Source organism: Dipodomys merriami, unplaced genomic scaffold (genome assembly GCF_024711535.1).
Source record: "Dipodomys merriami isolate MVZ:Mamm:240054 unplaced genomic scaffold, mDipMer1.0.p SCAF_18, whole genome shotgun sequence".
In the NCBI taxonomy this organism is placed as follows: domain Eukaryota; kingdom Metazoa; phylum Chordata; class Mammalia; order Rodentia; family Heteromyidae; genus Dipodomys; species Dipodomys merriami.
The window spans coordinates 29167171-29193978 of NW_027203159.1; positions in this window are offsets into that span (position 1 = coordinate 29167171).

Sequence of the window (26808 nt, forward strand, 5' to 3'; positions counted from 1 at the left end):
CTGACATAATTATTGGTCAGTTGTTTTTTGAGTATTTGTTGTTGGGGGATTTAATTTTTTGAGTTCAAGGTATATTTGAGATATGAGACCCTTGTCAGTTGTATAGCTACTGAAGACCTTCTCCTAATGTGTGGGCTTTCTATTGATATTGCTAGGTATGTCCTTTCCCATGCAGAAGCTCTGCAGCTTCATACAATGCTATTTGCCAAACTTTCTTTGATTGTGTTTCTGAATCTCTATTACTCAAATTTTGGCCTGTGCCAAGGAGACGTATGGTTTCTCCTATTCCATCCTGTATAGTGTCAGGTTGTCTGTTTTAACTCAAAGGACTTTAATCTATTTGGATTTGACTCTGATGCAGGTTGATACATGAGGATCTAGCTTTAGTTTTCTACAGATGATGAATCAGTTTTGTCAGCACCACTTACTGAAAAGGCTAACTTTCTTCCATTCTATTTTTTACCTCTTTTATGGAAGTTTATGTAGCTATAGGACTGTGGGTTGATTTCTACGTTTTCAATTCTATTCCATTGGTCCTGTGGTCTCTTGTTCCAGTAGCAAGCTCTTTTAATTACTATGTTTTTGTAGTAGAGTTTGATATTTGCTATTGATATTCCTCCAGGACAATTCTTTCTGTTGAGGATTGCTTTTGAAATTTGGGATCTTTTGTTGTTCCATATGAATTTTTGGATTGTTTCTTCCATTTCCTTGAAAAATGAGTTTGGAATATTGATATCCATATTATTGAATTTCTAGATCGCTTTGGGAAGTATTGCCATTTTCAGGATTTGATCCTTCCTTTCCAGGAACATGGGCGGTTTTTCCAATTTCTAAGTTTTGTTTAGATTTCCCTTTTCATATTGTACAAGATTTAATCATAGAGGTCCTTCAATTTTTTGGTTAAGTTAAATCTTAGGCATTTCAATTTTTGTGGGGCAATTAGGAATGGAGTTGCTTTCCTGATTTCAGGCACACCTTTCACATTATTGGTATTCATAAAAACCATTTACTTTTAAGTGTGAATTATATGCGCTGCAAATTTGCCAAAGTTTCTAATGAGCTCGAGTCATTTGGAGATGAGTCCATGGGAATTTGTAAAGACAAGATCATGTCCTCTGCAAAGAGGGAGCTTTGTTACTTTATTTTATGGTATTTGGATCGCCTTTATGTTTCCATCTTGTCTTAGTGCTGTTGTTGAGCATTCTAGTACTAAATTGAAGAAATGGAGAGAGTGGACAATCTTGTCTGCTTCCTGAGTTAGATGGAATGGCTTTAAATTTTCATCATTGTGTAAAATGCTGGCTGTAGGTTTGTCTTTATTGTATTGAAGAATGTTCCATGGATTCCTATTTTTTTCCAGAGCCTTCAATATAAAGGATTGTTGGATCTTGTCATTGGCTTTTCTGCATCTATTGAAGTAACCATGTGGTACATATCCTTGCTCTTGTTGATGTGGTGAATTATAGCAATTGATTTGTGTATATTGAACTAAATAATTTGTGTATACTTGCATCCCTGAAATGCACCCAGTTTGATGGTGATGTATGATTTTTTTGTATGAATTCTTGAATTTGATTGACCAAAATATTGTTGAGTAGTTTTAGTTCGATGATTTTGAAAGTTATGGGTCCTTAATTTCCTTTTTTTAAAGAAACCAGGCCACATTTTGGGATTGAGGGTTATGATGGCTTCATATAAAGAGCATAGAAATCAAATTTTCCTTCAATTTCATTGAAGATTTCGAGGAGTACTGGTTTAGTTCTGCTTTCAAGGCCTTGTAGAATTCCATTGAAAATCCATTCTGTCCTGGGCTTTTCTTAGTTGGGTGGTCTGTTATTGCTGTTTCTATTTAGATTCTTGATATGGGTTTAACTAACTTTGGTTTAGTTTTGGCATGTCGAAATTTGATAGGAAATAGTCCATTTCTATCGTCCATTTCTTCCAGATGCCAAAAATTATTAGCATAACGGTTTGAGATGTATTCCCTTATAATGTTCTGAATCCTGGTTCTTCCTGTGGTAATGTTTCGATTTTCCTCTGTTTACTTGGTGTGGTCTGTTTTTTTTCTGAAAAGATTTGCTAAGACTGTCAATTGTTTAATTTTTTTCAAAGAAACAACCCTGTATATTTTATTCTTTCTATTTTTTAAAAAAATTCCAATTCATTTAATTCTGATTGAATTTTAATGACTTCTTTCCATCTACGGATTGGTTTTATCTTGCCACTCTTTTTCAGTTAGTTTCAGATGTCTCCATTAATATTGATTTCAGTTATCTTCAATTGTTCTTGATGGAACTCAGAGCTGTAAACTTGCCTCTGAGTACTGCTTTTACTATGTGTCAGTGGAGCTGGGAATTTGTATGATCATTTTTGTTGAATATCATGAGTAATTGAAAATCTTTTCTAATCTCTTGCATGACCCACTTGAGATAGAGCAGTGTGTTGTTTAGCCTCCATGTATTCTAGGGTTTTCTTTGGTGGCTTTTGATATTGCGTTCTAATTTTATCCCCTTGTGGTCTAAAGGAATGCAGGGGGTAATTTTTACCTCTTCTCAATTTTAAATTGTACTCTATTTTATCTGTCATTAGGATTGCAACTTCTGCCTGTTGATGTTGGCTCTGTGCTTAGAAAATTTTAATCCAGCCTCTCCCTTCCAAATATGTTTATCCTTATGGGCAATGTGTTATTTATTCTTGGATGCAGCAGATAGAATGATCTTGATTTTTCATCGATCTAGACAGTCTATGTTGCTTAATTGGAAAATTAAGTCCATTAATATTAAGCGTTAGGACTGAGAGATGTAAATGTACTCATTATCTTGCCCAGGTAATAGTAACCCCTCTGAACAATATTTTCACACCAAAAAATAAAACAAAATAAAAATAAAAAAATAAAAATGATACATAAAGCGTCCTTTGAATTTGGGGGATGGGAGGGGGAAAGCTTTTATGTCGCCTCTGTCTGTAACCAGTCTCTTCATAGAGTCTCTAGTCTGATTATGATGTTTGCTTTTCTGTTGCTTGATTGCTTCCTTAAGTCATTTTGTTTGATTAGGCAGAAAAATGCTCTGAATATTGATGGAATTTATTGCTTTCCTTACAGGATAGTTGAATGGCAGAGAGATTGGCTTGAGTATCTCAAATGAGTGAGATGCCTGTTTCCTCTTGCTTGTAGTTTATGTGAGAAGGCAAGGTTCTGGGTAGTGTTAAGACCTTTGACCAATTATAGCTTTTCCGTGAGAAACTAGCTCCTAAAAAATTCACCGAACCCAGCCTGGAGCCATTCTCAGATTTTAGGTTTACTGAGTTTAAAATTTATGTCTAGGATGCAATGGAGAGGGGCATAATCTGACTCTGTTTACCCAGTGAAAAAGGTCACTTTTCATGGGATGGAGCTTCTCTGCCTGGGCAGGGTGACTTTCCCCTGGGTGGAACTTAGCCTGCTAGTTCAGGTCAGGTACCTGTAACCTGCTAAATGGCTCTTTGTTTAAAGTTCTTCCAAAGCCTAGAGCTAGCTGCTCAGCCAGGCCTTTGTCAGTATCAGAGATGTAGAGCTCTGGTGGTGAGGAGGGGAAGTCTTTCCACAGCTGCTCTCTGAAAATGAATGACATGTCATGGTTCTACTTATACCATATTCTTGGTTTCTGGGCCATCCCTGGTTTGTGATCCTTAGGATGAAGCTTTCTGCTCCCTGTCAGTTCTGACTGATTGTGAGAAGGGTCTGTCACCTATGTCTCAGACTCTGTCTGTTAGTATGTTGGCCATGGCCACAACATCCACCACAACCTCTGCACCACACCTACCAGCAAGTGCTCAGATGTGTCTCCTTGATGGATTTCCCTCTCTGGCCAAAATCTCGATACTGTGATGGCTCACTTAGTGCAATTCTCTAGCCCAGAAAATTTCTCTGGAACACTATAACTGCTTTCTCATCGAGAGATTTTCCTCCAGCTTCTCTTCTGTGATCTTCCTCAGCTCTTCCAAAAATAGGGGTTCTTCTGTGGGGGAGGTATATACAATGGAACAAAAACCTCATGTGTTACTTTTGAAGCAATATGTTTGAACTGTAGCAAGAAAGAAAAATACACTTCTGTCCTTATCTTGGGGTTCCTTTTAATTAATATTTACTGCTTGTCTCAGATATATACTAGTTATTGCAAATAAGAAACCATGGGAGCTATGATTCTTTCGGCCTGGCTTACTTCACTTGATATAAATTTTCCCTGTCTTCCGATTTGCTAACAAAATTGCCAATACCATTCATTCTGATGGAGACTTCAAGCAATTTTCCTTCTCCTTTGTTTCACCTTATCATCCCCTGCCTCCAACCTCCTCACCTACACTCCCAACTTCCCATCACCCCTCCAGAAATTGTAAAGTGCATTTTTTATGGTCCCATGTACATCACTTTTGAACATTTCTGCTTATCCTCAAAATACATTAATTATTCTAACTAAGGGAAACAATGGACCTATGTTTCTTTGGGCCTGACTTGCTTCAATTAATATATTTTTTCTGAATCTTACCATTTACTAACAAAGGGAGCAATATCATTCTTTCTGATGGAGGCATGGAATTCCATTTTACATATAATTACCATATTTTCTTAATCCATTCATCTACTGAGGGACTTCTGAGTTGGTCCCATATCTTAGCTATGGTAAACAATTGTGGTAGATTTACCATGGTCTTGTATATGATCATTCGTGTTAATGCACAAAAGTGGGATTGCTGGATCTTAGAGGAGCTCTACATGTAATCTTTTGAGGAAACTCTATACTGCTTTGGGATACAGGTTGACCCATTCAACAATTATACATACACGAGCCAATGTTGAAAATGAGCTTTACAACCTTATCTATGAGGGCAGGAAAGGGCAGGAGGAGTTGGGATGATAGTGATGGAAGGGATTATAGGGGAAAACAAAGGAGGCAGTAACAATGATGTATAGGAAATGTACTTATTCACAAAATTCTAACTCTTCTGTACAGTATCTTTACAATAAAAATATTTTTTTATAAAAACAGGATGAACTAGCAGAGTGCCCATACCGTGGTGTCAATTGCATGGTAGGCATCATGCCCAAAGAAATCTAAAAAGAGAAAAATTGAAAGTATTTCTTCATATTTGAACTTTTGTTACACAGAATCACCCTGATATTGCTGCCAAATTGGCTATTTCTCCCTTAATGCTAGCCACCTGATTCCAGGAGATCAACTCAGTGAACATATTGCAACTTGTATGGACAAAACTCTTGTTGTTGATGTAGGTAAGCCTGAAAACGAAAAGAGAAACTAAATCAATTTAGGCCTTTTTCACCAAAACTCAGATGGTTGATTTCTGTTTATTTGTAGATTACATCAAATGGAACGGGAAACAAGACAAGAGTTCTAAAAATACATGGCCATATGTTTCCTCTGAGGAAGAATGGGATAAAGGTACAAAGCGTGTTGATTTGGGGGCTGGGAAGGTGGCTCAGTGGTAGAGGGCTTACCTTGCATGCATGAGGCTCTGGGTTCAATTCCTCAGCACCATATAAGCAGAAACCAAAAGCTGGAAGTGGTTCAATAGCTCAAATGGTAGAGAGCTAGCCTTGAGCTGAAGAGCTGAGGCACTGCGCGCAGGCCTAGAGTTCAGGCCCCACGAACGGATTCCTCCCCACCCTCCAAAAAAGCTTGTAGATTTTTCTGCATTTTCCATTATTGAATTACACCTTACCTTATGATTTTGTATGATTTCTTCCTTTAGGAGTGAAATTAAAATCTATGTTCAACTTGCATTTTATTTGTCTACTAATATCAATAACATATATGATTATATGCAGTCATAAATGATTAAAAACCTTGTCAAACATTTAAATGATTTGTTTTTGCACCTGGCTAAGAACTCATTCTTTTCCATGTTTGTTATCCAGGTACATGTTTCTCATAAGACTCTTAAGGCCGTTAAGCTTGCTGTTTTTCTATAACAATAATGGTATAATGTTAGAGCCCATCTAATCTAGCACCTCAATCGAGTATGTATTTCTATCTTTGGCAGAATCCTTGGAAGATCCTAGCCCAAGTTTTGTTTTGGGCACAATCAAACCCTCTGGTGACAACAGGTAAAGAAAATGCTGTTTCTTAATGACACACTATTGTCTGTCAAAATTCAAAGTGAAGACACAGGATAAATGAATAGCTAACTATATACCCAAGTATTTTGCTCAGTACAAATAAAGTTTCTATTGCTCTTTGACTGGTGATCCTGTGATTGGTGGCAAATTCAGGAATAGTTTCACTAGAACCAAGAAGAAAATCACCCAACTTACATACTATCTGAATTACTTTATATGAATGTTCTTCTCATTCTCTTATAATCAATTTAAATCAGTAAAGCCATAGATAACCCTATTATGTTGGACCAATAGTTTTTGTCCTTGTTTCCTGGTTTCAAGATTCACTCATCACATCAATTATGATTGTGTGAATGGCAGTATCTTCACTTGTTAATTGATAAATGTAAAGACTGATAGGTGGGTTACCCTGTCTTCCTACTGAAATTGATTAATGAATATTTTAGGATTGACTATAGGATTTAAATTTACTCCATGAATTAGTATATATATTTGAGATTCTTGACATGATTTACAATTTGCACTTTGCAAAGATACATTTTAATAAAATGTGTTCAGGACTATATTTTATGCAATAATTTGTTCATGGGTTTCAAATTTGTCATTCCTGAATAAAGTTTGAATATATTGGATATGTTTTAGATTGGAAATTCGAAATTAGATGTGTAATTACAAAGCTTTTGCTCTCTTAGTACTTATGAGATGGTTTATAGAATTGTAATTGCTAGCATAAACGTCCTTCTAGATTCACAAAATAGATAGTACATTTTATTGTATGGAATGTGAAAACATTTTTTCTCTGATACCCTAAGGTAGAAAATAGAAGAAAAATTGGACAGTAATGGTTTTGCTTGGAATTTTTCATAAGCATTTATTTAACTCGAAATCATGTAATTTGTCTTCCTGGCAAATATGTGACCTCATGATTTTTATAAATGAGGTAATAAATTCAAATTGTATTGATATTGTCAAGTATTTTCTTCTGTTGAGTACATAAAAACCAAACTTATTCAACATTAGACCTAGGTGAATTTATGTGCGCCTGTCCTCACAATAGGGCCTCATATATTTTTCTCTCAAAAGGCAGTAAGCACACTGAGACCTTATATTCAAACGTCTGTTCTATGTCAAATGTATTACAATATTATGTGAAGGATGAATTGGCAGTTTATATAATGAAAAAGTGCTGTGGAAATGTAGTGGGAATAGATAAACTCACGTTTGCATCTGGTGACAATATTCTAATTCATGAAGATTATGGAAATGACTTAAACTCATCATGTTTACAAACTGAACAGATCCATTTAGTAATTGAACAATAGGATACATTTGTTCTTGTGGTTAGGGAGTTCGTCATCTGATGTAAGGCAGGGGAAAAAGATTATGTCATGTGAAATTAATTTGGGGTAGAAAATCCCACTTGAGACCAACCAGGTGAAAATGTTGTTAGTTCTAGCATCTCATGAATTTGACATATAAGGATCTAATTACAAATTAATAAAGAGAAAAATGTTTTTCAGATTCATTTCTGGAAATCATCTCCTCAAAATCAAATACTATAGAGAATCTTATCCTTAAGGAAAACCTTGGTTACTCATAGACCTGCAGTGTGCACGATTGTTGGGAACAGACAAACACAAAAATCATTTGCACATTTTGGATAACAAAAAAAAGAAGACGCATGGTACAGGTCGCTTAAGAAACTTAGAACGATGAAATCTGAGAATCAGTTTTCAAAGTAGCCTAACAGGAATAGTTTTCCCACTCTCATCACAAATTAACCATCTCAATCATGGATGGGGCACTGTAGCTCAAGTGGTAGAACATTAGAGTGGTGAAGCAAGCAGGGACTCTGCCAAAGCACAAAGTTGAAGGCCAGCGACCAAGAAGAAGATTAACCAAAGACAGGAATGTAATGACATATTCATCAACAATGCCACATATTTACTGGTTTTTCCGAAATCTCTGATTTTTTTCCTTCCACATAAGAGCCACTTAAATTTTATGAACACCCTACACTTACTATCATGTATTTTCTCTCCAAATTTCATACAAAAATTTTGATGGGGCAGTGATATTTATTTATTTCATTGGTTATTAGAACACATAATGTGACCCCATGGGATTACTAATTCTATTCCCTTATGATAGTATTTCTTACTTATTTAATTATAGATTTTCTGGCATCTAAAAAGTAGATCATACTAAAGACCCTGAGAGAATCTGTGACAAAATAGGAGGCCATGTTACTTGCTGATTTTTCTCAAAGATTTTTTCAAACCTAGTTTGTCATTATATATATTTGAGCTGATGTGTGTATGAGATCAGATATTTCTGTTGCCCGTCCATTTGTAGTTGCAAGTTTTATGACTCTGTGTGTACAAACTAAAAAGGATTACAGTTTTCCTACTGTTTCAACACCCATACGTTGATACAGGACATATTTCTATGATTTTTGGAATTTCTCCTGCCTTCTTTTGATTTAAATCAATTATGATAAAATTATTCACAGGTTATCAAGGATTTTTATGTGTCTTCCTTGGTAATAAGTATTGAATCCTTGATTGGGCCGTTGGTATTCAAGACTCTTACCTGGGCTTGATCCCAGTGATATATTCCCAATGTTGGTATCCTTCAGGTATAGAATTCTCAGAACCATATTTTTTGAGAAAGCAATGTTAAGGTCGAAATATTACCCTTAGTCAATGGAAATTGTCTATGTTCATTTCAAAGTCCAATATTTCAGTATTCATACTGAGAGGTGACATGCATGTCGTTTTTAAAGGTCAATTATTTTTACAAACTGCTGAATATATTTACGTGATACCACTTCACAATGTGATTGTGACTTCACAATAGCATTTGTTTTGTCCACATATAAGAATGGAAAAGCTGTTTATATGTTTGAGCCACGGATTATTTCTTCTAATTGTACCTGTAGGTACTTGAATGGTATCCCTTCATATTTTACTTGCATACCCTAAAACATGTATCCTTTAGTAGATTACATCTCATGAAACAATCACTCTTTGTGAATGCATATATTCACAATTATTGAAATGGAGATCAATTTTTCATGTTGATTTCCATTCATTGCAATAACATTTTATAGTAAAAACACTATGGATTTTGTTTTCTATACAATCACATTAATTATTTCTTCCTTTTTTCCTGGATGCATGATACATACATGAATATTTAACAAGAGGCCCGTTTCAGAAACTGTGCGAAGACCTGGGTGAGCCTGAATTGGTGGTCTTAGAAAAATTTTGATGAACTGGACAATAATCACTCAAGTAATACAATAATTAGCATCACACTTCAAATGTTCAATGAAGTTTGAATGTTCTGAGACAGCATGTCCACGTGTAATTTGTGAGGTTTGTTTACAATGATCAAATTTCTGTAGAAATTTGGAAGCAACCTAGAAATTTTTTAAAAATAACTGGGGATATGCTCTCAGTAGTTTTTGAGTATTTCTCCAACTACTAGTGAAGTTATTGTTCATAGGGAGAATAGAGGAATATATTTTCAAGTATTTTCCATTGAAAGTAAAATAATATTTTTTCTGTATTTCATTGCAGGAGTCATTGTATGAGCAAACCATGAGTTCAAACCATTTCTCATTGTACCATCTACACATTACATTTATTACTAAATTCTGATGCTCACTCACCCAAATGAATTAATTTTGATTTCTACTACCTATTCACTCCCTATTGCCCCTTACCTTGAATCCAGAAGTAAACCCTGGTGTTTATGTCCTATTTGGAATTCACCATGTCCCTCTCCCCATAGACATGGTAAGGTACGAAGATAGAAACTTCAATAATCAAATCGAAATCTAATTTGTTTCCCAATGGAGAATAAGTCATACTTCATTTTTCACTGTCCTTGTTTGCCTGGGAAAATCATCTTCCATTTCATACATTGTTATAATTGCAGAGACTAATACATAACAAAACTGTAATGACATTAGACCTCTTACAAAAATCTTACACCAATTATATATTCCATACAGAATGGTCAGGAACATTTCAATGGGATTTTTCAACCAACATTCTGAAGTATATTCCTTACTATACAATCTTCTCGTCCATCTCAATGATTTCCACATGTAAACTCAACTAAAGAAGGATTCTGGGAGTTGCTCCTAAAAGCTGTGGCAGAAAAAAACAGACTCATGAATGTGTACACAAACTACTAATCAAACCATATTCTTTTGGGGGGCCAAATTGCAACTTGTGAAGATGCAATGAATTTGTGCTAGAAGTGTGACATTTTGAGTGCGAGAGGGTGTGCATAATTTGGCAATTTCCCAATATATTTCCAAAGTGTTCCAAGAAGAGTGTACTGTATTTTTCGAGTGTAACACAATATTATGGAAACATATTTGATGGCTATCTTCATATTCAACTTGTGTGGGATTTGCTCCACATATATAAGGCCCCACATATTTATACTGGACTTGGCAGTGTGGTCCAAAAATTTTCTGATGCAAAATGGAATAGTTTTTGAAACATACTTTAGGAAAACTTATTGGTAGGACTCCAGTGAAATAAATAGAGTTGAATCTTTTGGTTACAGATGCAGAAGTTAAAGATGTGTGTATGTTGTTCATATTTATCATGGTGTTGAAAAGGGAGCATTTCTGATTATGGACATCATTTGGAAAGAGTGTATAATTTTAAATGTTACTTGGTTTTCCTTCAGGTATTGTGAGCAGGAATGCATTAAACATTAATTTGTGAATGATAGTTTGGAACCTGTATACTCATGGAAACCTGGGCCTTATCTAGGCTGGTAGGGATATGAAGAGGTCAGGGTTATCTACACATGTCTGTTTTTAGATTGCAACCCAATCTACATACGTATCCATTTGTAAACTTATGACAACTAAAATCAATATATGTACCAATACCCTTATTTTTCGTTAAACCTATTATCAATGTGATGTACAGAGGGATTATAATTATGAAGGTAAGGCTGTGAATATTTTCTTGTCATATGATATCCTATTCCTCATTTTTGTTACACTTTATTCACCTTAAAATCGCTCCCTGATGTAACTGATGTAAAGGTAATTTTCTACATGTGGCCTTGTGAAGAATTTTATGGCAGTGGGTCCCCCATTGTCCTTTATGAAAAAATTTTGATTCCCCTTCTTTGCCCTATTCAAATTAAAGTTCTACAATCCACCGGTTACAAAACTCAAAGATAGTGACAAGGAGAGAGACATCCTATGAAAACTAAAGGAAATAAAGCAAGAAAAAGAAATTGTGGTTGTTTTTTTTTTTTTTTAAAAAAAAACCATCAATGATAAAACTTATGTTTCTTGGAGTTCATTTCGCTCACCATGAATTTCTTGTTCCTATATATCTAGCAATTAAACACTTGCATTCCTCTTCCAGGATGAAATTGGATATACACCAATTAAGACAAAAAGAGAAAGTAGGGCACCTATGTTTTAAGAGTCACTGCTAAAGAAAAAAAATATGACTTCATTGGGTAAGTTTAAATAGAATCAAGATAGACGCATTGAAAGGAAATAGCAATATTCAATAAATAGTTTTGTAATACCCGTTAAATGCCTATAACAAAGTTAGAATATACACCACCCTGTGTCATAACACTTTCCAAAGGAGTCAGACCTCTAGATTAAAAAAAATACTCAGAATGTTTACAATAGAGAAATACGAGGTCTCTTAGAACAGGTTGAAACTTTCCATTACAGATGCACAAATGCATCAAGCCAAAGAAAGGTTAGACAAAGTCTATAAATTGAACCTGCCAGCTTCTTTATACCAAAGGACATAGCTATGTAGGAAAAAAGGAAGCCAAAAATACTGGGAAAAAATCTTCACTAGCTAAGAAAGAGAAAAGTGTCTTAGCGCTGAAATATAATCAACATTCAACAATATTCAGCCCCAAAGAATCCTGAATTATAAGCCCACTCTATGAAAGAAGTCTATTTAAAGAGAGACTTCAATGATGGCTAATTGAGAATGGCCTAAGGACATATGAAGAAATGCTCAAAAACTCTGACAATAAAAAAAACAAAGACAAATTAATTCAACATTGAAATTCCATCCCATTCCATTAGAATGGCAAAGTCATGTTCATTGCAGAGGGAAAATCAGGAACCACTCCAGATGCCTGAATGTAGATTAATGGATCAGTAAATGTGGGGTATAAACACCTCAGAATTCTACTTTCCATTAGAAAGAATGGCACAGTACCCTTTGTAAGGAAATGCAAAAATTGTAAAAAAAAAAAACAAACATGAATTATAGTGTGCCAGACCCAACGAACATCGACTCCATAGATTCTCTTATTTCTAAAAGGTTGTATATGCCCATTTTAGTCCTAAAATAGGATCGCAATAGATTAATAGTAATATACATACGACCATAGAATATAACGTTAAACAAAGCAAGCTGTGAAATACAAAAGCATTTGGTTTCACTTTCTTGATTTTTTAAAATGTGCTATATGAATCTATTTCTCCTTACTTGAATTTTTCCTTTAGTTTATGTTTTATATAATTTTGCCACTGTATTGGATTTTGGTACATACTGTAATTCATGTAATTTGATGATCATTAGGCATGTGCAAAAATGTCCATACAAGAAGATGTTAAATAAAATGAACCCCTATATAGGGACACAACATATTTCTACTTTCTTGTTAATTTTTTTTTTCATGATTCTAAACTGTTCTATGTGATTTGTTTTTCTTCAATATTCTTCCCCAATTTTATCCCTGTTTTCATTGTATTTGGTGACAGTGGCCTGCCTCTTACATATATATTTTTTTCTACATTGTGGAGAGAAGGGAAATAATAAAATGCTGAAACAGAATACTAGTTGATGTATTGTCACAATGAGATATAGAAGACTTTAAATTTCACAATTTTAGGGTGGGGGGGACGAGGGGAGGTAGGGGAAGTAAAAATGCTCAATAAAAAATGTACTCATTACTTTAATCATGTAATTCAAACCCCTCTCTTCACAATTTTTAGAATAAAAAGTATTTTTAAAAAGAACTGAATTAAACTTATTAGCAAAAAATTTTGAGAAGTATTCCCTTATAATGTTCTGAATCTTGGTTGTTTCTGTGGTGATGTTTCCGTTCTCATCTCTGAGTTTATTAATTAGGTGTTTTCTCTATTTTTTCTGACAAGGTTTGCTAAGGGTCTGTCAATTTTGTTAAGTTTTTCGAAGAACCAACTCTTTGTTTTTTTGATTCTTTCTATAGTTTATTTGGATTCTAATTCATTTAATTCTGATTTAATTTTGATTATTTCTTTCCGTCTACTGGATTGGGATTTATCTTGCTGCTCTTTGTCAAGGAGGTTTAGATGTGTCATTAATGTGTTAGTTTCAGATCTCTCCAATTTGTTGATGTAGGAGCTCAGAGCTATAAACTTGCCTCTGAGTACTGCCTTTGCTGTGTCCCAGAGGAGCTGGTAATTTGTGTGTTCATTTTTGTTGAATAGCATGAACATTTGAATTTCCTTTCTAACCTCTTCCATGACCCACTCTTGATTCAGCAGTGTATTGTTCAGCCTCCATGTGATACCGGACTTTCTTTGGTGGCTTTTGGTGTTGAGTTCTAATTTTATTCCCTTGTTATCAGAGAGAATACAAGGTATAACTTCAATGTTTCTGAATTTAGACAAGTTTGCTTTGTGGCCTAAAATGTGGTCTATTTTAGAAAACGTTCCATGTGCTGCTGAGAAGAACGTGTATTCTGATGCTGCTGGGTGAAATGTTAGGTAAATGTTAAGTCTAGTTGATCTATGCAGCTGTTTAGATCTGCGGTTTTTCTGTTGAGTTTTTGTCGAGTTGATCTATCTAGTGGGGAGAGTGGTGTGTTAAAATCCCCAACAATTAAAGTCTTTGGATCTATATGGGATTTGAGGGAAAGTAGTCTTTCTTTGATAAATTTGGGTGCTCCACTGATTGGCGAATAGATACTTAGAATTGTGATATCCTCCTGAAGGAGAGATCCTTTAGTTAGTATGTAGAGACCTTCTTTATGTCTTCTCACGAATTTTAATTTGAAGTCTATTTTATCTGATATTAGGATTGTAACTCCCACCTGTATATGAGGGTCGTTTGCTTGGTAGATTTTGTTCCAGCCTTTAACATTGAAAATGTGTTTTTTTTTTTACGGGCAAGATGTGACTCCGGCAGGCAGCAGATAGAAGGGTCTTGTTTTTTAAGCAACTAGACAGTCTATGTCTTCTTCAGAGGAAACATACGACCATGTATTTTTAGAACTCTTGTCTTGTTTCCCGTTCCATTTGATGTTATCTACAAATAAACAGAAATCAACCATCTGAGTAGGTGAAAATGGCCTAAATTGATTTAGTTTCTCTTTTCGTTTTAAGGCTTACCTACATCAACTACAAGAGTTTGGTCCATACAAGTTGCAATATGTTCACTGAGTTGATCTCGTGGAATCAGGTGGCGAGCATTAAAGGGACAAGTAGACAATGTGGCAGCAATATCAGGGTGATTCTGGGTAACAAAAGTAAAAATATGAAGAAATTTTTTTCAATTTTTCTCTTTTTAAATTACTTTGGGCAGGATGCCTAACATGGGCTTGACACCACGATATGGGTACTCTGCTAGTTCATCCTGTTTTTTTATAAAAATTTATTTTTATTGTAAAGATACTGTACAGAAGAGTTAGAATTTTGTGAATAAGTACATTTCCTATAGATCATTGTTACTGCCTCCTTTGTTTTCCGCTATGATCCCTTCCTTCCCTATCATCCCAAATCCTCCTGCCCTTTCCTGAACTCATAGCTAAGGTTGTAAAGCTCAATTTCAACATAGCTCCTTGTATATATAATTGTTGAATGGGTCAACCTGTATCCCAAAGCAGTATAGAGTTTCCTCAAAAGATTACATGTAGAGCTCCTCTATGATCCAGCAATCCCCCTTTTGTGCATTAACACGAATGATCATATACAAGACCATGGTAAATCTACCACAATTGTTTACCATAGCTAAGATATGGGACCAACTCAGAAGTCCCTCGGTAGATGAATGGATTAAGAAAATATGGTAATTATATGTAAAATGGAATTCCATGCCTCCATCAGAAAGAATGATATTGCTCCATTTGTTAGTAAATGGTAAGATTCAGAAAAAATATGTTAATTGAAGCACGTCAGGCCCAAAGAAACATAGGTCCATTGTTTCCCTTAGTTAGAATAAGTAGTGTATGTTAAGAATAAGCAGAAATGTTCAAAGTGATGTACATGGGACCATAAAAAATGCACTTTACAATTACAGGAGGGCTGATGGGAAGTTGGGAATGTAGTTGATGAGGTTGGAGCAAGGGGATGGTAGGGTGAAACAAAGGAGGAGGCAAAAGTGCTTGATGTCTCCATCAGAATGCATGGTATTGGCAATTTTATTAGCAAATCGGAAGCCGGGGAAAATTTATATCAAGTGAAGTAAGCCAGGCCCAAAGAAACAAAGGTCCCATGGTTTCCTTTTTTGCAATAACTAGTATATGTCTGAGGCAAGCAGTAAATATTAATTGAAAGGAACCCCAAGATAAGGATAGAAGTGTATTTTTCTTTCTTGCTACAGTTCAAACATATTGCTTCAAAAGTACCACATGAGTTTTTTGTTCCATTGTATATACCTCCCCCACCGAATAATCCCTATTTTTGGAAGTGCTGAAGAAGATCACAGAAGAGAAGCTGGAGGAAAATCTCTCGATGAGAAAGCAGTTTTAGTGTTCCAGAGAAATTTTCTGGGCTAGAGAATTGCACTAAGTGAGCCATCACAGTATCGAGATTTTGGCCAGAGAGGGAAATCCATCAAGGAGACACATCTGAGCACTTGCTGGTAGGTGTGGGTGCAGAGGTTGTGGTGGATGTGGTGGCCATGGCAACATACTAACAGAGTATGAGACATAGGTGACAGACACTTCTCACAATCAGTCAGAACTGACAGGGAGCAGAAATCTTCATCCTAAGGATCACAAACTAGGGATGGCCCAGAAAACAAGAATATGGTATAAGTAGAACCATGACATGTCATTCATTCTCAGAGAGTAGCTGTGGAAACACTGCCCCTCCCCACCACCAGAGCTCTCCATCTCTGATACTGACAAAGGCCTGGCTGAGCAGCTAGCTCTAGGCTTTGGAAGAACTTTAAAGAGCCATTTAGCAGGTTACAATTACCTCACCTGACCTGCCAGGCTCAGCTCCACCCAGGGGAAAATCACCCTGCCCAGGCAGAGAATCTCCATCCCATGAAAGTGACCTTTTTCACTGGGTAAACAGAGTCAGATTATGCCCCTCCCAATTGAATCCTAGACACAGAATTGAAACTCAGTACCTAAAAACTGAGAATGGCTCTATTCTGGGCTCTGTGAATTTTTTAGGAGCTAGTTCCTCACGGAAAAGCTCTCATTGGTCATAGGTCTTAACACTACCCAGAACCTAGCCTTCTCACATAAACTACAAGCTAGAGGAAACAGGCATCTCACTCATTTGAGATACTCAAGCAAATCTCCCTGCCATTCAACTATCCTGGGAGGAAAGCAATAAATTCCATCAACATTCAGCGCATTTTTCTGCCTAATCAAACAAAATGACTTAAAAAAGCAATCAAGCAACAGAAAAGTAAAAATCATAAGCAGACTAGGGACTCTATTAAGAGACTGGTTACAAACACAGGCGACATGCATGAATCCCCGCCCCCCATCACCAAAATTCAAAGGACTCTTTATCTATCATTTTTCATTTTTTTATTTTTATTTTATTTTATCTGTTGTTGTGAAAAAATTGTTCAGAGGGGTTACTATTACCTGGGCAAGATAAGGAGTACATTTACATCTCTCAGTCCTAACTATTAATATTAATGTACTAAACTTTCCAATTAAGCAACATAGACTGTCTAGATCGATGAAAAAGCAAGATCATTCTATCTGCTGCTTCCAAGAATACATAGCACATTGTTCATAAGGATAAACATATTTGGAAGGGAGAGGCTGGATTAAAATTTACTAAGCACAAAGCCCACATCAACAGGCAGAAGTTGCAATCCTAATGTCAGATAAAATAGACTACAATTTAAAATTGAGAAGAGGTAAAAATTACACCCTTCATTCCCTTAGACCACAAGGGGATAAATTTAGAACTCAATATCAAAAGCCACCAAAGAAAACCCTAGAACACATGGAGGCTAAACAACACACTGCTCTATCACAAGTGGGTCATGGAAGAGATTAGAAAAGATTTTCAATTACTCATGATATTCAACAAAAATGATCATACAAATTCCCAGCTCCTCTGACACACAGTAAAAGCAGTACTCACAGGCAAGTTTACAGCTCTGAATTCCATCCAGAACAATTGAAGATATCTGAAACCAATGTTAATGGAGAGATCTGAACCTAACTGAAAAAGAGTGGCAAGAAAAACCCAATCCATAGATGGAAAGAAGTCATTAAAATTAAATCAGAATTAAATGATTTGGAATTTTTTTAAAAATAGAAAAAATAAAATATACAGGGTTGTTTCTTTGAAAAATTTTAAAGAATTGACAGGCTTAGCAAATCTTATCAGAAAAAGAAGAGACCACACCAAGTAAACAGAGAGGAAAATGGAAACATTACCACAGGAAGAACCAGGATTCAGAACATTATAAGGGAATACATCTCAAACCGTTATGCTAATAATTTTTGGTATCTGGAAAAAATGGAGTATAGAAATGGACTATTTCCTATCAAATTTCGACATGCCAAAACTAAACCAAAGTGAGTAACACCAACTTCACAGACCCATATCAAGAATCTAAATAGAAACAGCAATAACAGTCCACCCATCAAAGAAAAGCCTAGGACAGAAAGGATTTTCAATGGAATTCTACAAGGCCTTCAAAGCAGAATTAAACCAGTACTCCTCGAAATCTTCAATGAAATTGAAGGAAAATTTGATTTCTATGCTCTTTGTATGAAGCCATCATAACCCTCAATCCCAAAATGTGGCCTGGTTTCATTAAAGAAAGGAAATTAAGGACCCATTACTTTCAAAAACATCGAACTAAAACTACTCAACAATATTTTGGTCAATCAAATTCAACAATTCATACAAAAAAAATTATACATCAACATCAAACTAGGTGCATTTCAGGGATGCAAATATACACAAATTAATTAGTTCAATATACACAAATCAATTGCTATAATTCACCACATCAACAAGAGCAAGGATATGTACCACATGGTTACTTCAGCAGATGCAGAAAAGCCAATGACAAGATCCAACACTCCTTTATGATGAAGGCTCTGGAAAAAAATAGGAATCCAAGGAACATTCTTCAATACAATATAGAGAAACCTACAGCCAGCATTTTACACAATGATGAAAATTTAAAACCATTCCATCTAACTCAGGAAGGAGAAAAGGATGTCCACTCTCTCCAGTTCTCTTCAATTTAGCACTAGAATGCTCAACAACAATACTAAGACAAGATTGAAACATAAATGGGATCCAAACACCATAACAGGAAGTAAAAAAGCTCCCTCTTTGCAGAGGACATGATCTTGTATTTACAAATTCCCATGGACTCCACGCCCAAATGACTTGAACTCATTAGAAACTTTGGAAAGTCGCAGCGTATAAAATACACACTTAAAGTAAATGGCTTTTATGAATACCAATAATGAGAAAGTTGTGCCTGAAATCAGGAAAGCAACTCCATTCCTAATTGCCCCACAAAAATTGAAATACCTAAGAATTAACTTAACCAAAGAAGTGAAGGACCTCTATGATTAAATCTTTAACCATCTGAAAAGGGAAATCTAAACAGAACTTAGAAATTGGAAAAACCGCCCATGTTCCTGGACAGGACAGATCAAATCCCGAAAATGGGAATACTTCCCAAAGCGATCTAGAAATTCAATAAGATGGATATCAATATTCCAAACTCATTTTTCAAGGAAATGGAAGAAACAATCCAAAAATTCATATGGAACAACAAAAGATCCCAAATGGCAAAAACAATCCTCAACAGAAAGAATTGTCCTGGAGGAATATCAATAGCAAATTTCAAACTCTACTACAAAAACATAGTAAATAAAACAGCTTGCTACTGGAACAAGAGACCACAGGACCAATGGAATAGAATTGAAAACCTAGAAATCAACCCATTGTCCTAGAGCTACATAAACTTCCATAAAAGAGGTAAAAAATAGAATGGAAGAAAGTTAGCCTTTTCAGTAAGTGGTGCTGACAAAACTGATTCATCACCTGTAGAAAACTAAAGCTAGATCCTCATGTATCAACGTGCATCAAAATCAACTCCAAATAGATTAAAGTCCTTTGAGTTAAAACAGACACCCTGACACCATACAGGATGGAACAGGAGAAACCATAGTTCTCCTTGGCACAGGCCAAAATTTGAGTAATAGAGATTCAGAAACACAATCAAAGAAAGTTTGGAAAATAGGATTGTATGAAGCTGCAGAGCTTCTGCATGGGAAAGGACATACCTAGCAATATCAATAGAAAGCCCACAGATTAGGAGAAGGTTTTCACTAGCCATACAACTGACAATGGTCTCATATCTAAAATATACCTTGAACTCAAAAAATTAAATCCCCCAACAACAATTACTCAAAAAACAAATGACTAATAATTAAGTCAGCTAAAGATTAAAGAGAAACCTCTCTGGAGAGAAAAGATGGAAAGAATGCTCAACACATCTAGCCATAAAATAAATGCAAATCAAAAGAACATTGACATTCCACCTCAACCCAGATAGTATGGCTATACTCATGAACTCTCATAACATCAGATGCAGGAGGGCATGTGGCCAGAAGGGAATCCTACTGAATTGTCATTGTGAGTGTGAACTTGTTCAACCACGTTGGAAAGTAGCATGGTCTTTCATGGAAAGACTCCACATACAGCTCTCCTATGACCCAGCAATCCCACTTTGGGGCATTTACCCAAATGATAACAAACAAGACCACACTAAAGCTACCAGCACAGCTAGACTTATTGCAGCATAGTTTATCCTAGCTAAGATATGGAAGCAACCCAGTTCCCCCTCCGTAAATTAATGGATCAAGAAAATGGATTTATACTCATTGGAATTCTATGCCTCCATCAGAAAGAATGACATTTCCCCATTTGTTCTGGAACCTATTATAGCAGTGTTACAAGAAAAAAAACAAAATTTTTTTACCCACAGTTCTGTTTACCTTCAAATTTGATGAAATTTGGATGAAACTAAAAGCAAGTCTTTAATCAATACCCTAAATAAAGAAAAGAGACACATTGCATCTCCCATGTTAACAGTTTATAATGGCATCATAAATAAATTATCCAAAGTGAATTCTAGGCCATATGATAATACAGTGGCTGTTTTAACAAAATAATGTTTAATAATAAAATTAATTTACATTTCGGCCATTAGACACTGCGGAGGAAAAGGAAACCACCTCTATGATTTGTGAAATATGGCACACACAGTTTAACATAATTGCACACATCTTGCCTTTGTTCTGTTTTGAATAGAGATTGAGATATACATCTCCAGAAATAACCGAGTTGGGCTTCGATTGTCTTACTTTCCATTACATGCTGTAGAGATTTCAAAAGAAATACAAAAATATATTACATTTGTGCCCACAATCTTTCATATCTTTCACGTACATTTCCCACAATTTATCTTAAAAACAATATGCAAAATGATCTATGAACTAAAGTAATTACATAATATCAACATGTTCTAATGAAACATTACCTTTCTACATTTCACAAGATGGTATGGGAACCTGCATGATCAGATTTCGTGATTTTTAACATAGGGACACTGCAATAACCTCTCAGGATCCTCACATTTCTCTCAAAGAGAAAAATACCTCGGGAAAATCAATGCATTGGGAACATGCCAAGTCTTCAATCTTATTTCCCTTATGAACTCTAGCTTAACTTAGGAATCTGTATTTGGAGAATATAAATTCAAAATTTGACAAAGAGTATTACTCTGGAATTTAATTTCTTATGTATTCTGTTTCTAATAGGGAGTTGTTACTTTTTAGCATTATGAAAAATATTTATTCTAATTAAAAATTATTCAATGAGGTCAAGTGGAACTGTTAGCTTGTTTTATCTTCCGAGAGCATACATCCACTGAGCTCCCTATATTTAATTGCTTTCTTACATTTCAATCCCCAATATGACCATCATTTACATTCGTTTTCACTTTTCAATCGAGAACATCAAAAGTCACAGTAATAATTATCAAAATGTCTAAAGTTACAGAATCAATCAGGAGAAATCTCATTATCCCATTCTCTCAGCTCCCATCAATATACTTTCTGTTATTCCAAAAAATAGTGTGAACAAGACCATTTAAGATAATTTCCCCAAACAAATGTGTAAACATTTTTACCATTTTCCATCGTGATAGGCAGATAAATATTAGCAAGTCCTGCGTATAAAAAAAATTCTGAGAGGAAACATGACTAAATACATCAAAACCACATCATAAAAGTGGTTTCTCCGTGAAATGAAAAAAAAAAAAAACTGGGGAAAACCTATTCATCTCTAATACGTTTTGTTGCTGGACACACTTGAATTGAAATGCATGGATATTCCCTGTCTACTTTACAGAATATAGCACGCTATGGAAATGTATAACTTTTGAACTCAAAATGTTTTGTATTTTTCAGGCCTTTCTACCTTATCAAATCAAAGGATGATGCATCATGACAACTTTTAGGTGAATTTGGAAAAGGTCTTCTTAATTATGGATGTCTGAGTTAACAATATCCAAATTCCAATGTATAAATATCTTATACGTATTGAACATATGCACTTATGTGAATGAGGATTTGCTATTCTCACAGATATACTGTGATATCCCATTCAGATTATAAAATCAGTATGGAATATTATTCAAGTAACTGCTTCTTAGAGCAGATATGTATTCCAAAGCAAAGGAATCATTGAGACACGTTAGTCAATGTTTCAGATTGGTCTTTGGTTCAATGGGTAGTGAATTTCAGTTGTGCAGTGTCTAGTGGCCGTGAAGTAGAGCCAGAAGACATTAAACATATGATTGCTTTGATGCACATAAATGTGAGGGGAATAAAAGTAAATTTCGAGTTCTCCAGAATGGAAATTAGCTATTATCAGAAGTCTAAGAAAGTAAAGAATTTTCATTCTTTTCCCATGGAACAAGCCAGCCTAGTTGGAGAAAATTATTAGAACTACTTTTGGGATGTCAGGGGGAGAAAGTGAGAAAAGTTCTAATCACATACACGAGCCAAAGAGATGATTTACATATCTAAAAATATGTAAAGAAAGAAAGAAGAGAAGGCAAGGGACTGTTACCTGTATCCTTCAGTTAACTGGATTCACCAAACAAGTCAATATCTCCTCCTCCCCTCGACCGTCCATGTCCCAATAGTTGGTTTTCCACAGCAACAGCTACTTCTGTATAATGACTTCTCTAGGTGGGGTCACCGTTATTGTGATGTAGCTCATAAACCTCACTTCCGTTTTAGGAACTGACAGAACTCAGCCACACTTCCGCATATGGCAACGGAAATGATGACTTCCGGCCTGAACTCGGATGTCAAAGTCCTATTTCCTTTTAGTATGCATTGGTAGACTCCGATTCGGTATAAGAGAAATGTGTGAATATTCAGTAGAGGAATAATGTGAATGGATGTGTCACACTTTTCATCTTCACAGCAACTACTGATTCTTTGTAAATGTTTCTGCCTAGACATCTCTACACATTCTATGTTCTATAAACCCACAATAAATCAATCTTTAGGTATTATTTTTTTTTGTAGATTCTTTAGTCCTCAATAATTTTATTAAGAGTTTCACAAAAAAGACCCTTCTAGAACTTAATCATCTTTTGACAAAAACATTCTTTAGTCTTCCTTGCATTTTCTCTTAAGTCATCTTTTGAAGAAAAAGATGTAAAAACAGAGACAAAAAATAAAAACAAAAAAAAACTGATTATGGTATTCAAATGCCTATTGATCTGAATGAAATAGAGGCAGCTGTACCACATGTGACTATTTTTGCATTTTGAGATTTTGTTCTTTTTAAGTTTTCCAAGGAAATTAGTGTTACCTGATCGATACTGAAAATATGAGCAGGACATAAAAAATTGATACACACAATATACTGTTTGACATTAAACTGTAATAATTATGAAATGTTGTCGACCAAACTGTAACAGATCGATGATCTTCTTTTCTATTATCAAAGATAGAATATAATACATGCAGAAAAATGAAAGCCTCAAGTAGAATGTTAACTTCACATTTGTTACTATTCACAATGACTTAATCCCTTCAAAAGTTGTTGTCAAATGCATTCTGATTTGAAATAAAAAAAAAACAAATATTATGAAAGGTGAAGATTAAATTCTGGTTTCGAAACGAATGTGCCCTAATGCAAACAGAAAAAAATAAACCAAAACCACACTTTCATTATAGTTCAATGTGCATCCAAAAGTAGGTGCAGCTTATCAACTTCAATGTAAGCAATAATTCATTCAAGTGGTAAGAAAATAAAAAGAAGTAATTCCAGATAGTGTTAAAATTGGGATTCATAGTGGGCAAAGAACTTCTGAGGAACTTTGCTTAGTATACCGTTGTTTCGTGTGGTGTGGGTAGGTGGAATTGCCACTGGACCACCGTTGTATTGAGGTGTAGAATATTTTCTAAAATTTATGAATTTCACCCTATAGTATGATTCTATGTATAACTAGGTTCAATAGAGTTTTTAACAAATCACGTATTTTAAAAATTTGACATGTGTTCTCCCTTTCTGTAGGTTTTACTTTGCTATGAGTAACTCCTGCAATCTAAAGGTATCATACAATTTTCACCCACTTACTCAATGGTCACCTGTGATAGAATGATAATATCAAAGCTCTAGCAGTAGTGTATTCATGTCTAAAAAATGTGTTGAAAGTTCTCATGACAATATCAGTGTGCATCCTTGAGTGGAGAATAAATATCCACATTAAATTTGGGTTGAACATTAACTTTTTAATGATTTATTTGGTACTACAAATAGTAAATAAATGGAAAAATACTATTCACTGTTAACAAAACCATATTAATATATGATCTGTGCAAAAGACCTTTCTATGCCTTCTGTAATCTGGAAATAATTAAAAAGGATATTCACAGGATTGTTATAGATACAATAATTCTAAAATAATTATTGTCTAATGAGCCTAAAATTCTTTTCTGTTGTGTTTGTCTTGTGTATGCAAAAAGAAGCTAATTGCAAAATTAGAATTCAAAGAATTAATAGATATTTTCATTATTATGTTTGAAAAAGAGTTGAAGATGTACACTTGTGTTCCCATCAATGCTATCATTTACGTCTAAAATTTTCTTCCTTATTTAAATTTTATTGTCATTGTGACCTACATAGGGGTATAATTATACAAGCTATGAGTTCAATGCTTGTTGAAATTGTTACCCTCTTCCTCATTTTTCTCTCTTTTTGCCATTATCCATTAACCCCAGTGTTGTACAGATCATATCCAACATATTGTCTTATGAGTACTGTGTTACATAGGTTTCTCCATTGTCATTTGTCATGCAATATTATTTTCACACTAGTCATTGCATAAGTTCTATGGTGTAGATATAACTTCTCACTCTTTGTGTCCTGGTGAATACATACATAATGCTCCACAGACTTTACAAAACTCTTGTAAATACATCACATTGATAAAATAAAATGGACTATCAGGAATTACAGACTTTCAAAATACAGGAAGTAATGAAGAAATAAAATACAACTTTACTATATTTGGAAGTATTGTATTTATGATTTTATGTGACTTCTGTAATAATTTGCTCATTTCCTAAGCTCTTGCAGATCACAATGTGAAGCGATCTGTGTTCTTGGATGAGAATTCTAAGAGGAATTCATTAAACAAGTATATGAATATTGAAAAATTGGAAGTAATATGATCCAAAATCTTCAACATAATTACCATCAAACCTGACCAATTAGAAGTGAAGGAGATAAAAAAAAAAAAAAGTAGAGAGTCTTGACAGCAGGTTAGACCACGCAAAAGATCGAATCTCAGGGATTAAAGACAGCCTAGATATTATAGAGAAAGAACATACAACCATCCACGACAAGTCCAAGAAATAAGTCTATTCAACACCTGGAAGACACCACCAGAAGGCCCAATCTAAGGATAATGGGTGTAGAGGAGCACCTAGAAACAGAAGTTAATGGTCTAGGAAATTTGTTTAACAGGATCCTAGCAGAGAACTTCCCAAACATACAAAAGATAGGCCTATTCAGATACAAGAAGCTTTTAGAAACCCAAATAGACAAGACCAGAATAGGACATCCCACTGTCACATTATAATCCACACAGGATCAACCCAGACCAAGAAAAAGATCCTTAAAGCTGTCAAGGAGAAAAGGTTAATTACCTATAAAGGAAACCAATTAGAATTACCTCACATTTCTCATCAGAGATAATCAAAGCAAGAAGAGTCTGGAATGAAGTATGCCATGCCCTAAAAACAAACAACTATCAACCAAGAATACTGTACCCAGCTAAACTTTCAGTCATAACTGAAGGCCAAGTAAAAACCTTCCATAGCAAAGAAAAATTGAAACAATACAACTCCACCAAACCAGCCCTACAAAAGATTATTAAAGATGTCCTACACATAGAAAACCAACAAGACGGAAACAAAGGCCAAGAAACTGCACCCAAACTGAGAATCCAAGAACCTTAGGAAGAACCCAGTTTTCGCAGCCCCCAAGAAGGTGGATAACATGGCAGGAACTCCCAAATACCTCTCAGTCCTATCGTTTAACGTTAATGGACTGAACTCTCCAATTAAGCGACATAGACTGTCTAGTTGGATTAAAAAACAAGACCCTTCTATCTACTGCCTGCTAGAGTCACATCTTGCCCGTAAAAACAATCACAATTTCAATGTTAAACGCTGGAACAAAATCTACCAAGCAAACAGCCCTCATAAACAGGCGGGAGTTGCAATCCTAATATCAGATAAAATAGACTTCAAATTAAAATTCATGAGAAGAGATAAGGAACGTCGCTACATTAAAGGATCTCTCCTTCAGGAGGATATTAAAATTCTAAAAATCTATTCGCCAAACGATGGAGCACCCAAATTTATCAAAGAAACACTACTTTCCCTCAAATCCCATATAGATCAAAAGACATTAATTGTTGGGGATTTTAACACACCACTCTCCCCACTAGATAGATCAACTCGACAAAAACTCAACAGAGAAACCGCAGATCTAAACAGCTGCATAGATCAACTAGACTTAACAGACATTTACCGAACATTTCACCCAGCAGCATCAGAATACACGTTCTTTTCAGCAGCACATGGAACGTTTTCTAAAATAGACCACATTTTAGGCCACAAAGCAAACTTGTCTAAATTCAGAAACATTGAAGTTATACCTTGCATTCTCTCTGACCACAATGGAATAAAATTAGAACTCAACACCAAAAGCCACCAAAGAAAGTCCGGTATCACATGGAGGTGAACAACACACTGCTGAATCATGAGCGGGTCATGGAAGAGATTAGAAAGGAAATTCAAATGTTCATGCTATTCAACAAAAATGAACACACAAATTACCACCTCCTCTGGGA